General features: G+C 34.3%; 1 protein-coding gene across 1 annotated transcript in view; it reads left to right on the top strand.

Annotated features, from left to right (window-relative positions):
* The first annotated feature begins 1,931 nt into the window (after positions 1–1,931).
* The window catches only part of LOC115442697 (protein spaetzle 3), a 47,280-nt gene continuing 32,409 nt past the window's right edge, over positions 1,932–16,802 (top strand). The window contains exon 1 of the mRNA XM_030167830.2: positions 1,932–2,140. The gene's annotated coding sequence lies outside the window, so the exon portion shown is untranslated. The remainder of the gene's footprint in view (positions 2,141–16,802) is intronic.

Raw genomic sequence — 16,802 nt, 5'->3', positions numbered from 1 at the left:
ATGACGGCTTTATGTCATTCCGTGATTCTGCAATTTGATCGGTTAATAAAACAAACTAAATTATATGACGGGCTTTGTGGCAACTCAATGTCGTTGCCTTCGTTTTATACATATTTATACTAAAAATAGTTGGTATATGATACGTGTTAAAAATGGAGCTTGATTTGCAACTGTGTAACGTGAGGGACACCGCCTTATCATGTGCAAGATTTCGTGTTGTTTAAGCTGATATTTTTTAAGAAGTTTAGTGCTGGAGTTTGTACTTAATAACTATTATTCTGTATGAATATTAGTACCTCCTAAATATTCTAATGTTTCCTTATTTTTCTCTGTGACGTCGAGGTTCTGTTCTTAATTTTGTGTACCGGAACCTGGCCTTCCTCGGCCACCCGCATTTGCTAAACATTTATTAAGATAATTATTTTTAATAATTGCTTATGCAAGTATATACATAAGTTTGTGAACTTATTTGAAAAAACAAATGAGGTTCGGGTGCGACGTGCAAAGAATGTCTTCGTTACAAACCTAATTCGCACTCTTAAAAAAATAATGACCCATTCCTAAATTGCCAATTTGTGGGAATCGTCAAACAACCAATTTCTGTTTGCGACCTTTTAGTTTTATCCCTTTTTTTCATGCCATAGGTTTCACTTTTTACCTATCTTTAATAATCTCAATTTTATGGCAACTTAAAAAAAATGGTAGCAAACAAAAATTTGTTTTCCGACGACGGCTGCAAATTAACAATTTTGAAACAAAGTTCATTATTTTATTAAGAGTGCGCTATATAGAAGAGCGTTGGCGTTGATGAAGGGGGGGGGGGGGAGGACTTGAGACTGGGGAATGGATAATTATGCTTATGAAGAATAGACATGTATTGGCTGCCTCGTGGCTGGATGATTCAACTTTCTGAGAGTATTGCTCGGACATTCTTAACGTCTGTGGGCAACTGCGAGCGGTTTTCCCTTTTTTTCTTATACGTATGTGTAAAAAATTCCTGCATATTAAAAAAACAACTTTTCTTTAATGGCTAGTTGCATTAATCAGTCAATTCTCCACGTCTGTTGGTTAATCATACTTGGTTTTATATTTTTCTAAATTTATACCCATTTTTACAGCCAATTTTAAATAAAATGAAATCTTTTTGAATGAAGAAGGTGCATCTCTAATTTGTCAGACCTATATAGTTCAGTGCAAAAGTCTACCCCATAACTATTACAAACATTTATCAATGCTACACATATTTCTAACCATAAACAGCTTTCTTATGTGTGCCAGATACTTCAACTGACCTTACAAGTGTCGAGTCATGAACCTCTGATTTACAGTAACAAAGTACAAGTAAATTGTACTTTGCAAACCTTAATAACATGTGTTTTATGTTAATACCTTGAAGTAAAACACTCGTAGTAAAATTAGGCGGTATTATAATCTACTTAATATCATTCAATCTTATTAATCTAAGGTCCTTCATGATACTACTTTGGATAGTTACATTTCCCTGTTAAAATAATTATAAAGGTTCAAGGTGCATATTAAAATTAAAATAGGTATAATACGGAATGAATTGAAAACAATTGATTAAATTAAGCAACCATTTATTTGACGCCCGTAAAGGTCTACAGTTCTAGACAAAACGTACTTGCATTCGCTCCACGCATTGTTAAAACTATAATGTGTTATGTGTCGAGTTAAAAGGTCATTATGTAAACTAAATAATATCAAAGAGGTTAGTCGGGGAACCCATGAATCCTGTTGAAAAAACCATAGAAGGCGTCAATAGAAAAAGTTGCGGATCTGAGTCGCATTTCCGTGTCCTAACGTTAATAGACCGCAACGAATTATGAAAACCCAAGCGGAACACACACATCATCGGAAGTTATACGTTGATGTTAAACTAGAGTGACCAGCGTTGCGCTAAGGTCTGCATGGTAAAAGGTACGGGTCACTACTCAGTGCCCGCGAGTACGGCGTCGCGCGCGCATGTGTGCCGCCATTACGTTCCAAATTTGAAACAAAGCCCGCCAAAACTGAATTGAATTTGTGTTTTCGAAATTGAAACGTGACAATTGCGATTTTTAACCTGTGGACCTTGGGACTCTACGCTTTTTTTCCGTCGCGACAGCGAAGGACGAAAAAGGTAATGCTTATCATAGATTGTGTTGCTTAAATAAATGCGAGCTTTATGACACTTTGTGAATTCCGTTTTTGGATAATCATACTTGAATGTTGAATTTGTTATGTTTTTTATTTGACAGTTATCTAATAAAATGTGTTTTTAAATCGTCGATTCTTACGTAACTTAAACATGTTCAACGCGGTTACGTTTTAAATTATTTGTCAACATCATTACGATTCCGTTTCGATAATGTTTATTAAGCTAGGCGTTTTATTTTTAGCAGGCCCAAAGGTAGTTTAATTGGAACAACCTTGAGCCATTGTCGCCAATATTTACACAAACGTCGCCTCCACGTCCCGATCGAATTGTGCCAATGACATAAATCTACATATTTAAAAACTTTAATATATTTGGATTATTGCATACGGAACTTTATTGACATCGTTTACAGGTTTATTGTCATTATAAAGACTTTAGTAAACTCTTTCGTAAATTACTTTTAAATAGTGTCGATTATTCCATAAATTATTACTAATTATTATTTTCTTACTAAATGATTAATTGTGACCCAAAGTTTGTTTCTCTTCAGTAAAAGAGAAGACTTTTTGATCGACATAGTGGGTAGTCAAATAAAACTTAACTTTCCCTTGGTTGATTATGTCCTTTTTTGTTCGTTTTTTTTTTGCATCACAACGAATATAGTCAGTTGTTAAGGTTTAATTTAAAGATAAATATCATTCATATACCTACTTGAATTCATTTTTTATTTCGATCTGCATTACCAATTACCTCGAATATTACAGGCTACATCAAAATTTAAAGATCCGATCTTAATGCACTAAACGTTTTGGTATATTTTTCATATATTAGTATTTTAGAAACAAATATGATTCACCATTATTTTGAGGATTACTCCATATTTTACCCATTTCTGATAAATCTTAGTTTTATTTCGCATGAGGTATACCAAACCACTTTTGGGAACTTAAAAAATAATCTATTTCGCCATAAGGGCTACCAATTCATCATCGATTGCTAAAGTATGTTTATTTACCATCACACGATGTTCTTGCAAGTTTGACCTCTCTTCCAAAAAAAATATACTAAAGAACGGTTTTGGCGAAATGTTGAAGACCTCGTTTGACCTCTGGCCGTCTCAGACAAAGTTGACAATATATTATGTCGCGTTTTATATTATGCTACTTGGAATCACAACATTGGTCATATTATATTTCACGGTTACTTTATCTGTAATTGATTGCAATTATGCGCAAATTATTTCTTAATTTCTTTAGTACTGCCGCATGGGAAATAAGTAATAAGTAATAACAGATATGATTTCATAGGTAGTTTCTGCTCTCGACTTTGTCCGCAAACTTATTCAGCGTGATAAAAGTACGACTGGGATATGTTCAATGATTTCAAAAAAGGAGGTTCAGTATCCAACCTGTATATATGTATGTATGTGCCTGTGATTGCACAGAAACTACTGATTTGATTTTAATAGGGTTAATCGTCTATGACGGAATTGTTCCTCTTAAAAAGTTCAAAAAAATATATTTCAAAACAAAGTTCCCTGTCGCATCCGTTGGCCTCTCTGAACACGACAAATTAAAAAGCTACCCAATGGATATCAATCAAATTTGGTATGGAGATAGTTTTAGACTCCGGAAAGGACGTAGGCTACTTTCTATCCCGGGCATATATAAAGCGAAACTTTCATCTCGGAAAAACTTTCTCACACGGGCGGAACCGCGGCCAATAGTTAGTTAACCGTATATTTGGAGTCGGTGCTTAATTTCAATTAGAAGCTTAGCTAAATAAATAACAAATATACGACGACAATGTCTTATATTAGCCACCGACTGCAAATATATATTTATAAACATATTTTGTATCGTAGTGGTTTTTGAAGTCGGTTTTATTTTTTGTTACATATTTTTGGATTTTTTTTTGACGCCGAAAGATAAAGTTAATAAATATTTTTTGTATTTTAGTGATTTTTGAAGTCGGTTTTTATTTTTCGTTAAAAAGTATATTTTTTTATAATTTAGGCAAATAATATGAGTAAGTACAACACAATCAACAACAATAAAATTTAAACAAATAATCTAAGGTGATATTTATTTGTTTACATTTATTACACGGAAATTGTATAGTTTAAATGAGTCATTAGAATAATGTATTACCATTATTATATTCACCGGTTCGTTATGTCATCAGGTCATTATGCATTTCCTAGTTTTAGGAGGTCAGGACAATATGTTTTACCTTTATTTTTAACCGACTTTCGCCCACAGCTACACCCACGTAAAAATAAAAATCAGTTTATTATTCTGTTACTTGCATAATATTGAATTTATATGTCATAATGATTTCTTATGTTTACGCGAATTTTAGACATTAAAATTAAACTGTCATAAAATTAACTGCCAACAGCTAAAATTTAAAAAAGTTGTATAATTGTAAAATGTAGGTAGATATTATAACTTTGACTTTGCGGATGAACAACACCTCAGTCCCCCCCGTGACCATGAAGGCTGCAAAGTCTTCGAAACGTCTGGAGAAAACTAAAATATTAAAACCGCGATAAAATTCGAAGAATAGTTTATATGTTATTATAAATATACCAAAATTCAAAAGAAGACGTCATAGCTTGTGCGGCTTGTTTCGACCTGCGGTGATATTCAGTCCGAGTTTTATTTCATTTCTCCTGACGTCTTGGAACGGTCGAAGTCAAACTATAACAGAGTCCTAGCAATGTGACATACCGCCATTTTTAACTAATAATCCTAATCACTTTTTCGATCTATCGCGAAAATAGAACAAAGTTTTTGTTTAACGCTTAAAAATGACTTATTTTGATTGGATCTTTATCGGAAACAGATTGAAGATTGAGATTGAGATCGTTTATTAAAGACTGTAAATTGTATTGACCCGTGATGGATGGAGATAAGACCGGAGTCTTATCCCAAATATCTTATAGTTTTATATAGGTACATAGTCGCGATCCTTTACGATAGAGTAACTTGCGAATTTGAGCGGCGATAGCCTAGTTGGGAGTGAAACAGACTGCCGAGACGAATGTTAGCAGGTTCAATACTCAAAGATACGCACCTCCTTTTCTAAAGTTATGTGTGCATTATTTGTGACTTATCGCTTGCTTCATCGGTAAAGGGAAACATTGTGAAGAAACCCGCACAGCTCAGAAATTTTTCATAACAATTTTGAAAGTATGTGAAGTCTACCAAAGCGGACTAGGCCAGTCTAAGGCCTAAAACCCTCTCAATAGCACAGGAGGTACAGCAGTAGAATACGTATATATTATAGGGCTGGTATTTGGTATTATTTAACCAGCAAATTTCTTCATTAAAATCCACCATCAGAGACTTTCCCACCCTCACACCCAATCACTAAAACTCCTGTAAGGCAGGATCAGCAGTAGCACGTATTTTATGACACCGAGCAGTGAAGCTCGGCGAGTCTCAGGGAACATTAATTTAGCTTTATCCCGCAAAGAAATTTATCAAATAGGAATATAGGGAGGAGTTGGAAATATTAATTGTCCCTTTCCCTAAATAGCAAAAAATACACCGTCAGAAACAAGAATATGAAAAAGCACTGTAAAAGTAAAATTACGTAAATTCTTCAACAAGTTTTCATTACAACAACACACTTTTTATCCTTCGTCTGCTGTTCTGTATGAAATAAAAAATAAATTCTTAGCAAATAGTTGCACCAAAAGAATTTACATATGAAATTTTAAGCTGGTTAAATGAATACCTTATTTTCTCATATTTCATGATGATTGGTTTAGCTTTTAATTATTATTCATTTATTTTCCGTTAGCAAATTGTGTATCATATTACAAACTACTTCATTTGGTAAATTTATTATATTTAATATGTTGCATAAATAGTCACACCCAGTCTGAAATTGAACATCCAATATCTAAAATATCGAGAAATATTTTTCATATCTCATCGTAAATTGCTCAATTTAGTGCTCATTTTCTATTCTATGCTGATAAATCAAATGCAAAATATAAGCGAGGAAAAAATTTATTTATTTAAACGTTCATTTTTTTTATAATATTTATCTTGGGTCTTATCCAATATTGTTGTTTGGAATTATGTTCTGTTATGGGATTAGTGGCATGCCGTAGTTTGCAGTGGGGAGCTTTTAGAAGGGCTTTTTATTTTAGTTGCATGTACCAGTGGTTAGGGGGCGCACTGGTGACACTTATGTCTTAATCATTTTTTTATGTTTCCCGGTGCCTTTACACGGCATAATTATGGATCTGGCCAGAGCGGCAAATTTATGCTCTGTCCCAAGCGGCAAGAACATGTACTACGTCACTACATGGGATCTATAAAAGTTGTGAAATATAGATTTACATATAGGAGAATGCCTATTTAAAACCAAAGTTTTTATGCCGTATTTAAATTTAATTTTATTCCTATATTATTTTTGGTTACAATAAAGAAGATGAGTAAACAAGGCCATCGGTATTAATTAGCTGTAGGAAACCTGCATCGAGGTAACTGTAGGAAATATGATGCAACAAAACTTATATTAACATAAGATTATCTAATTATTCAAATCAATTGAAAATTATGTGTTAACTCTTACATAAAATTCCATTAACATAAGCCACGTGCTTTCCAAACTAATTAAATCCTAAAAGTCAATCAATATAATCACTACAATTTGAATGTCATTAGCGAATGTCGTGATACTTGGAATTGTTGCGTGCGACAGGACACTGACAGCTTTGGCACAACCCGGAAATATTACACATTTTTTTCTTATCATCGGCCTTAAATCGAAAGTCCGCCAGCAATTAAAACAAGTTTTAATAGGAGGAGAATAATACATACATCGTTACAACACAATTTTTCCGGGTAACCTTGTCATTGCGTTGACAGTTGTGTTATCGGGGATTCGTGGAAACTGGGTACTGTAAAGCCGCATTTACAGGGACATAGTCTGTTTGCAAGATGCAAATTACAAGCACCTTGAGTAGAGGAGACATATACATCCCAGTTGTTACTTTAATGCAGGTGGTTACATCTTGAACACACGACGTTAACACCTATGAGGGCTTGCACAATGGAAACGCGGCTTTATATTGTGGTAATGTAGAGTCGATTGCTTGCTAGCAACGTAGCGAAATTGTAGGCAATGTAACTGGACATAATAAGACTTAACGTCTCATGTCTCAGGATGGCGAGCGCAGTGGAATACCAAACAATACTTTGTATTTCAAGGTGTTGGATGGCGTTTCTACTGTTTATGGGCGGCCGTATCGCTTACCATCAGGCAAACGGCAAGCTCGTCTCGTCATTCAGAGCAATAAAGAAAACGAAATGGCTCTTGAATATCCGTTTAGCATTGTGAACTTTAACGTATATGGCCTTCTTTTAAAGGTGTGATCGAGAATCTCTTTAAATGAATATTAAATTATAAAATTGTTGATATTTTTAAAGTTTAAAGGGAACAAGTAGTAATGTCGATGGACTTTCAATGACCAAGGTTTTCCCTCTGGTTGACGCGGTTTAGTAAACTAAAGTGGCAAAGAGCACATAGTCCGCAATGTGTTTTATTTTATATCCGCTTTGATAGCGACCACCGTACACTAGATGTTAAAGCCCGCCATAGTGGCACGTAAGTGTGTCGCGTTCCGGGTTCAGCCTGTGATTATCCGGTTCCAACAGGCCGGCATTCTCGTGTCGACTGTCGAGGGGTAATCATCTCTCGTCAGTCGACATTCTATTGGACCACACTCCACGTACCATCAGATGCAGAGGAGTCACTTTACCGTGCACGGATAAAAAATCCGACTTGACAAAAGTCGTAGGAATATGTTGGGTTTTGACGAGCTGCTCTTGACAGGTTTGGACATCTTTAGGGAGGATTATGTCCAGTAATAGACTTAAGCTGATGATGATAACTCAATGCAATAGAATAGAACAGTTTAAATATAAATTTAAATTTCTAGTGCTGGGAGTACAATATTACAAATATACTTATCGAAACCCCATGCTTTTCCATATCTCACATATACCTTAGAGCTGTACTATTGCCAATATCGCCTATGACTTGGAACCAGCTACATCCGGGTCAAAAATACTTTTAGTACGTTAAGAATTTACTCATGCACATAAGAGATATTCCATATTCGAAAATGGATCACAGTAATCATTCTAAAATTAAACTACTTTTTCGGATTTTATCGCGGTTTTTTATATTTTACTTTTCTCCCGACGTTTCGAAGACCTCGCAGCCTTCATGGTCACGGGGGGGACCATAAAGCCTGGGGTAAGTAGTTTAATTTTAATGTCTAACATTCGCGTCCACAAAAATATTCCACATTAAAAATTGTATCACAGTGACTCTTCGTATCATGATGCAATACGTTTGACTGACATAACCGGGTCAATCTAAGTATCACAATCGTGTGGAAACATCAATTTATAGCTATTTTAATGTATCAATCATGAATGCCACATGATTTTAATATCGAATAATTGAAGAGATACAAAATTCTAGTTTTAATTACTGAGCAATTGATTACTTCCTTTATTATTAATTTGATGTTGTAACAAGCCCTTCCCACTACAAAAGGTCTTAAATTCAACTCTACCGATTCATTGTGACGTAGGTATGATGCCAGCGCCATCTGTATGAAAAAATATTTTTAATAGTTAGTTTTGTTCCATCGTTACCCAATTCCCAGGATAAAAAGTAGTCAATGTGCTAAAGCAGGATATGGTCTATGTGTATGCCAAATTTCATCCCAATCCGTTCAGCTGTTTCTGAGTTTACTTCTTACAAACAAACAAACATTTTCACAAACTTTCGCATTTGTTTTAAGACTATATTATTAGTAAGACTAGGCGTTGTTCGCGGCTTTGTCCGCTCGAATAAACTTTTCCAGAATAGATGTGCTCTGAATGTTCTTCGGTCTTAAAAAATTCTATCCTGTATGTTATTCAGAACATAGTCTATCTGTGTATCAAATTTAATCATAACCTGTTGAGCAGTTACAGCGCTTATTTTTTAAAACCAACCCTTAATTTTCCCATTTTTTTGGATTTAAAATATATTAGTAAGAATATAGTATAAATACAAAAAATATGTATTAGTAAGACTACCTTTGCTCATTAAATTTACTTTCGCTTGACAAATTAACGCTTAGAATCAGGGCTATAAGAAAGTGAAAATATTCACGTAGTTCCTTTAATATAAATCCCATTGACGTATGAATATTTAGCACATGTTATCACAAAACAGTTGTATATCTAGCTTCTTGTTAATAACCTGACACAATATTGAACGATTTTCGGATTAGCGTTAACAATCATTGAATAATATTTATCATAGATATGATGTCATAACGTCGAAATAGCTATAACGTCATGTAGGTGATATGAAGCTAATAAAAGTTAATTTTTTCGTTTTGTATATAATAAGTATACGTTGAACTTTTAGCATAAGTTGACGGTATCTTAAGATGGCGAGCAGCCTCACCTATCACTGTACCCACGGAGTTATTATTTTATTTTTTAATGTTGGGAAATCCCTCCGGATTTCGTCATCGTTGTCCGAACTGTGTCCGATGCGTGCAATAAAACTCATTGGATTCCTTACTCAGATGTATTTAGGTAACTTGACCTCAAACGCGATTCTGTCTGAAAAATCAACTTTGATTCCAGATTAGAAGTTCGTTAGCACTCCATTATCCATTACATATGCTACAATTACAACTGATATTTTATCAATACGTATAAGTCCGTTACTTCGATCTCAGTTAATTTATTTGAATAGAGTATTCCTATCTTTTGTTCTTTGCATTGATGAAATATTTATCTTATGTAAATTCTTATACATAAAGATGGGTCATATTCGGTGAAAAATCAACAAGTTATAAGTCTGTAAATTTGGTTAGATGGGGCAAATGTCAAAAACGAGAAAAAAGGCTTAATGCGCGCACGTGACATCATCGGGAATTATAAGGCGTGCGAGAATGAGACGGAGCGATATATTCACTACCTACTTGCCCACTCTTTAACATAGGAGTATTTGAAATATGAACTACTTCCTCATTTCAACAAATTTGAATGCAGTTTTTACAAATCAGTTTATTTTCATATCATTCGCAGTAACATATAGATAAGTATATAAACTTTTAGATATTATGAAAATTGACCATTATTATAACATTTGTTTTATTCTACTTTCGCTTGCATCCACTGTTCAAGTTCGGGTACTTATACTTTGAAATGAAAAATAATTTGTAAAGAAAAACATGTATAATTAAAAATTAATAGTTAAAAACCTACCTAATAAAGTATTACATCTATCAGTAGAGAAGTAGTACAAGAAATTGCCGCTAGATATCACTATTATAAATCTGCAACCGTTAACATGAAACAGATAACCCACATGCTTTTAACTTAAGTAATATAAAATATGACACTGGATATATTCTCGTCTACGATAAAAAGGAAATTTTGAGCATAAAATTGACAATTATATCCATAGTTGGTTGTATAATATTATAAATCATAACTCTTATGGTTTTTTTTACCATATCATTTGAAGTTTTAAATGTAAATAACAAAAATTCTATTGTTTAAAGTGTAAATCAGCATAATAGTCACGTCAGACGACATGGTCATAACACTATATTACTATGTGGGTGGATACCTTCAAAGCATGGTTATCGTTTATTTAGAATCAGTCTAGAAAACGTTCTCTCCTTGCTCTGGTAGCTGTATATGGGCTGAAGATTAGGATTTAATGGGTTAGATTCTCACCTCGGGAAACTTTACTGGGATTTTCGGATTATTTTGCCCACAATTGTTTTTCCCGGGGCCTTTTCTGATACGATCACGACAATGTGATGCCATTACATCCGATAGGAAGCGAAGCGGAGTCCAATGAAGTATTGCCTGACGAGAGATGATTACCCCTCGACAATCAGTACAATTATGCCGGTCTGTTGTAACCGATTATGTACAGGCTGATCCCAGAACACGTTACACTTACACGGGACACTATGGTGAGTTTTAACACCTTGTGTACGGTAGTTGCTATCCGGGCGGATATAAAATATATCCTACCACTAAGTTGAGGACAGATAACAAAGGCAATTGAGGTACTTTGTATAACGTATCTGGTCATTTCATCATGTTTATCAATACTTTTAAATATCCTAACAAATGATTTACATATCCATAGCATTGCTCGGTCATAGCACCTTATTTTCTAGACAGCAAAGCAGGAAACGCAACATCCAAATCTATTGTAGAAATTTCGCATCTCTTAAAATCTACTCGACCGTGAATCCTTGCTATAGATGAAGTCTTAAAATGCGTGGTACTATTGATCTTGGGTTTCAAGAGTTGCAGTGGTGGGTGTGAGGGCTGTATAATATAAACATTTGAAGCAAAAATGAATGAAAGATGAATCACGTCCTACAAAATGTTTCAATACTTGATTCAATTAACTATCCAAGTACGCGGCAAACAAAGGACAATAACAAATCAGGTTAAAATACAGTATTCACGTGATTTTACTAAAAAATGTGCCAGGTGTTCTGATGAATAATGCAATTATGTAAATATACTTAAACAGTTGTTTAATTTGGTAAACTATTGTATTTGTATTGCACTAGTCCTTGACTTTATAAACTAACTTTAACACTAATGAGTTTATTAATACATAAACTAGATTTTGAGTCATAGTTTCGTGTATTTATATTATGTTTAAAAATATGCATGAACAATCGCGCTATCTTTGATTGTTTCTCCAAATGCGGTTTAGCATACATTTTCATATTTATCAATGAATTTTAACCATTTTCTGTCAACTTGTATTTAGAATTCGAAATTATTCAGTAAGCCAAATTAATCGATCTCCTCTCAAAATTCATTCTTTCCTGATAGATCAGCAATCCTACATGTTCTTTCGTAGTGTGAGTGTCCGTCATAGATCATTCCTCAAATAGAATTTTAAAAAAATCAAACAACTGAACGGGGAATTGACTTTTAAAATCATCATAAAGTACATGGTACGAATGGATACGTGTCTTTCGAATGCCAATTGTCGGATTAAACTATACTTTAGGAGTACCTGAAGGCCTTTAAACAATAAAAGGTTGTTATTAGCTTTGTTATGATAATCTCGGACTTTTAATACGAGTTATACCAGTTCTCATTATGTCACGAAATAAATCATACTTGTAATGATTGGTAGCGTGTTTATTACTTTAGCAAACCTTTCCGGTTGTTTTGATAGTTGATAAAATCATGAATAGAATTGGAAAAATGACATTTATTGATATGAGAGTTAGAGATTTGTTTGGAATGTTGTGCAAATATAATGTAAGAACTTCATAATCCTGAACTCTTAGTACTCTGGCAGATTACTGCTCCTTTTTTTACTAGGTTTTGTGCAATGCAATAAATGATTAACATTGTATAATGTATTGATGTTATCGCTCTACAGTCTAAAGATCAAACATGGCCGGTAATACTTATCTATATCCATAAATTGGTATATACAACTCCTGGACAGCGTATTGGAATAACCAAATTTGATTCAGGAACGAACATACGATGGCTACTTATCGATAATGTATTAGTAAAAAAATGTATCGACTTTTACATTCACGGTCACTTGCATTCCAATGTACTCGAATTATACGGGCAAGGTCGACTGCGGATTCGTATTGGTACAGACGTACGGATTATATATTATTAAAGTAGTTCAATTGTCCCTTGTTACAAGTAGTATAAAGTTAAGAGTAAGATGCTCTTTAATTTGACCGAGTTATGCCAAAATGCGGTGATAGTAATGGTTGTAGAACGGACTGCTGAGACAATTTTCCACAGCTTCAGAACCTAGGGGAAACCTCGTACTCCTGAAGATTGTGTGTATTCTTTGTGAATTATCTGTTGCTTTAACGGTGAAGGAAAATATCGTCAGTAAACCTGCATACATGAGAATAGGAATTTTGAGGGTCTATGAAGTCTACCAATCCTCACTAGGCCAGCGTGGTGGACTAAGGTCTAATCCCTCTCAGTAGTAGAGAAGGCCCGTTCCCTGCAATGGTACTGTATAATACAAGGCTGATATTATTATTTATGCCGAAATGTTCTAACTACTTTAAACACTTGTAGATTGTTATTCGTTACAGCTGTATTTATCTGTGTATAAAAATGTGCGGATTGGTACACATACTTTTTTGTATTAGAAAAAAAAATTGCGTATTTCGCTGAACAGTAAAGTATTACACTTGAATGAATTGTGTGATTATATGAATAACTTATTTTTGAATAACTCGTGGGTTGGTACATTTTGGCAAAACTAGTTCTAAATGATCGAGTTGCAACGTGTGGAAAGGTTTCTCGTACATGAAAGAGTGCATTATTTGATGAAACGATCAAGCCATTTGCCTGATGGTAAACACAAGGCTGCAGACTCCTCATAGCCAGTAACTCCATCGTACGAACTTTGAATTACAAATTGCGTGACTTCACTGCGCTCAATTCCTTGAAACATTGGAGTGAAATCTGCAGACTGAGATATGCGAAAGACCTAAAAGATAAGACATATAAGACTGTCTTTTGCTTTGATTGTAATTAGGCTTCATGTTATTCCAAAGCGTTATAAGACTTAACGTGAAACTGTACTTTGTATGATGCCGGCCACGCATATTTTGTGTTTGTGGGTGTGTATGGGCCGCAATGGCTACTTACTATCTATAAACTCGTTTGCCACGTTAAATAACTCTTGAAGTGCTTCTTCAATTTTTATCTTGTTAACCATTTACGTAGGCTTGAACCTCAAGTGATCGTCAACTATATTAAATGTCAGTGTTACTTGTCAACGAAGTGTATTTAATTTAAATATATTACCCACAGCTTGACAATGTTTGCTTCTAACAATAATAATTGTGAGAATGACGTTATAAATTACGTGTACATTACATTAAATTATGATAAATGCGAAAGTTAGACTGTCATACTTAGGCAATCTTTGCCGGGATAACTTACTAATCGTTTGCAGTCTAATAGAATGGAATAAAATAATATAATATGACTAGATATTGCACGCGGCTTTGCTCGCGTCAATACTTTCCCGCTACAGTGATAAAAGCCCTTATATCATTGTAATTATCCAAAGCGTTGTCTACGATGCCAGAACCATCTATTATATATTTACAATGAGAGAAGTAAACGCGATAAAACAGTCTATGGGCTAATCCAGGACATAGTCTTTGTGTGTGCCAAATTTCATTCCAATCCGTTTAGGTGTTTCTGAGTTTACTTCTTACAAACATACAAATTTTCAAACATTTTTACAAACTATCGCTTTTCTAATATTAGTAAGATAAAATAAAAATTGGAAAAAGTACGTAGTTTTCTATCCAAAAAATATTATTTAATTTGGAGCAAATACTTCTCCAAATATTATAGGCAAAATATGTTATGCTTTAATACGCGAACTGCATACATCTGGCTAAAAATACGTGTATTATTCGACGGTATGTTGACATATAAAATCCAACACCAACAATGTAAAGAAATTGTTACGCAAATACATAAATGACTTTGCGTAAGTATACAAAATTTTATATTGGATTAACTACAATCGAGCGTTAAATACATATTTTTTTATAAACTTTAGAGTACTACACACGGTCAGGTAACCTTTCAAGTTTATTTACAATATCAAAAATAAAAACAGTCATAGGGATAAAAAAAAATAAACAGCCGAAAAGACTGGACATTTTTTATTAGATCGCGGCATAATGACTGCACTGCACCTGATGGTAAGTGGAGTGGGGTCCAATAGAAGGTCGACTGACGAGAGATGGTCACTCCTCGGCAGTCGACACAATTATGCCGGGCTGATGGAACCGAACACACACAGGTTGATCCAGGAACGCGACACACTTACGTGGGCTGTTATAGCGGGTTTTAACACCTAGCGTACCTTGTTCCAATGTTTTCATCAGGATTAAATATGTGTCTAAAACTGCAATTACAACTACAACAACTGCATCCACACAATCAAACTAACTAGCCTAGAAATATTTCATTCATCGAAAAACTATAACTTCAGCTACATCCAGTCAAACAATACAACCATCAGTCAAAACTGATCATGTGTGAACCGCACATTTCAATATCAATACGGCTTGCGTAAGAACAGGCGTTCACCAATTAGTCTCAACTCTCGATTCTCATGTCGATGCAAGTAGCACGCTTCTTTCCCACGATGCAAGTGTCGTGATCCAGATGTTCTTTGACGATAGCTTACCAAACGTGCTTAGACGGGGCCGCGCCGAATTTATGCCAAAATGTCACATCATAATTGTACTAGCATCGTAAAGTAAAGGTTAGATAATATCAAAGATGACATTGGTTTGGAATTGAGCATCGATGTTTGTATAAAGTAATACTGGCGTAGGGTGAAACTTTCCGAAAGGGTCACCTTTTATTCCAGGGAAAATCTACACCGAATAAGTTTTGATTCGATTTCTTCGTTGATATGGAGCCAATAAACGATTTTGGAAGTAAAGTGCATGATACGCAAATACTGACTGTTTTTATTTTCTTGCCGTTTTTAGTTTATTAGTAAAATGGTATTTAAGTCTTCCAACAGGAATTAGCGTCAATACATTATAATCAAAGGCACATAATCTTGTTAATTACGTATGTCTAGTTTCCAGTGGCGAAGGGTGAAATTTTCTGAAAGATAACCCGACACTAAATATGGGCACTAATATCCATAAATGCGGTATACAAATCGTTCTGATGATAAGATTTTACATAAATTACGATAATGAAGTCGGCAGGAATCGGGTAATATCTACCCGTCGCCTCTGTAAAGTAGACTTTACAGAGATGCTATCTAGTAGAATATAATAAAGCAGTAGACAGATCCTCTGCTAAATTCTATTTGACAAGTTCTAACTCCCCGTAATCTGGTTGTTCATCTAGAAATAACTCAAATTTTACAATGAAACCCAGCGTCCTTGCTTTTGTCTACACCGAATTGGAATATAACCGATTTAACAGAAAAGTTTAGGTATATTGATTCCTTCATTTCCCAAGTATCGAAAAACATTTATAAAACGCAGAAATATATTTCCTTAATAATTGTAGTACTAAAATTATCATGTCCAATAAATTCAGTATAATTGCGCATGCGTTCACAATAACAGCGTGTTAAGGATCCTTGCGTCGAAACTGATAGCGATTATTGGATATGAACACTATTTCTCGTTACACATCTGAATCATCATTGCTGTCTGCATTCCTTACTATTGACGGTGCAACTACGTTATTTTTCTATTGGTAAATGTCAAAATTTTAATACGACTGTAAATCTGTACTTGGAATTTTATCGAGGTCGAAGCAATGAAAATGTACTTCGGGCTTGTTTTGAGTGATGTCATATTGCTCTTATTTCGCGATTTATTGATTTTGATTTGATCCTGACTACGTCTGATAGTTTAATCAAATTAAAAGTTTTTGTTACTAACTTATTCTGACTACAATTGATTGAAGTTGCTTCGTAGGGTTAAGAATAAAAGGCAATTTATTCGATAAATGTTAAATAACCCGTGTCAATCGGGATTTATACAGTCTCATAAAACTCTACA

This window comes from Manduca sexta, chromosome 10 (assembly GCF_014839805.1).
Source record: "Manduca sexta isolate Smith_Timp_Sample1 chromosome 10, JHU_Msex_v1.0, whole genome shotgun sequence".
NCBI lineage: Eukaryota > Metazoa > Arthropoda > Insecta > Lepidoptera > Sphingidae > Manduca > Manduca sexta.
This window is presented reverse-complemented; position numbering and strand designations above follow the sequence as displayed.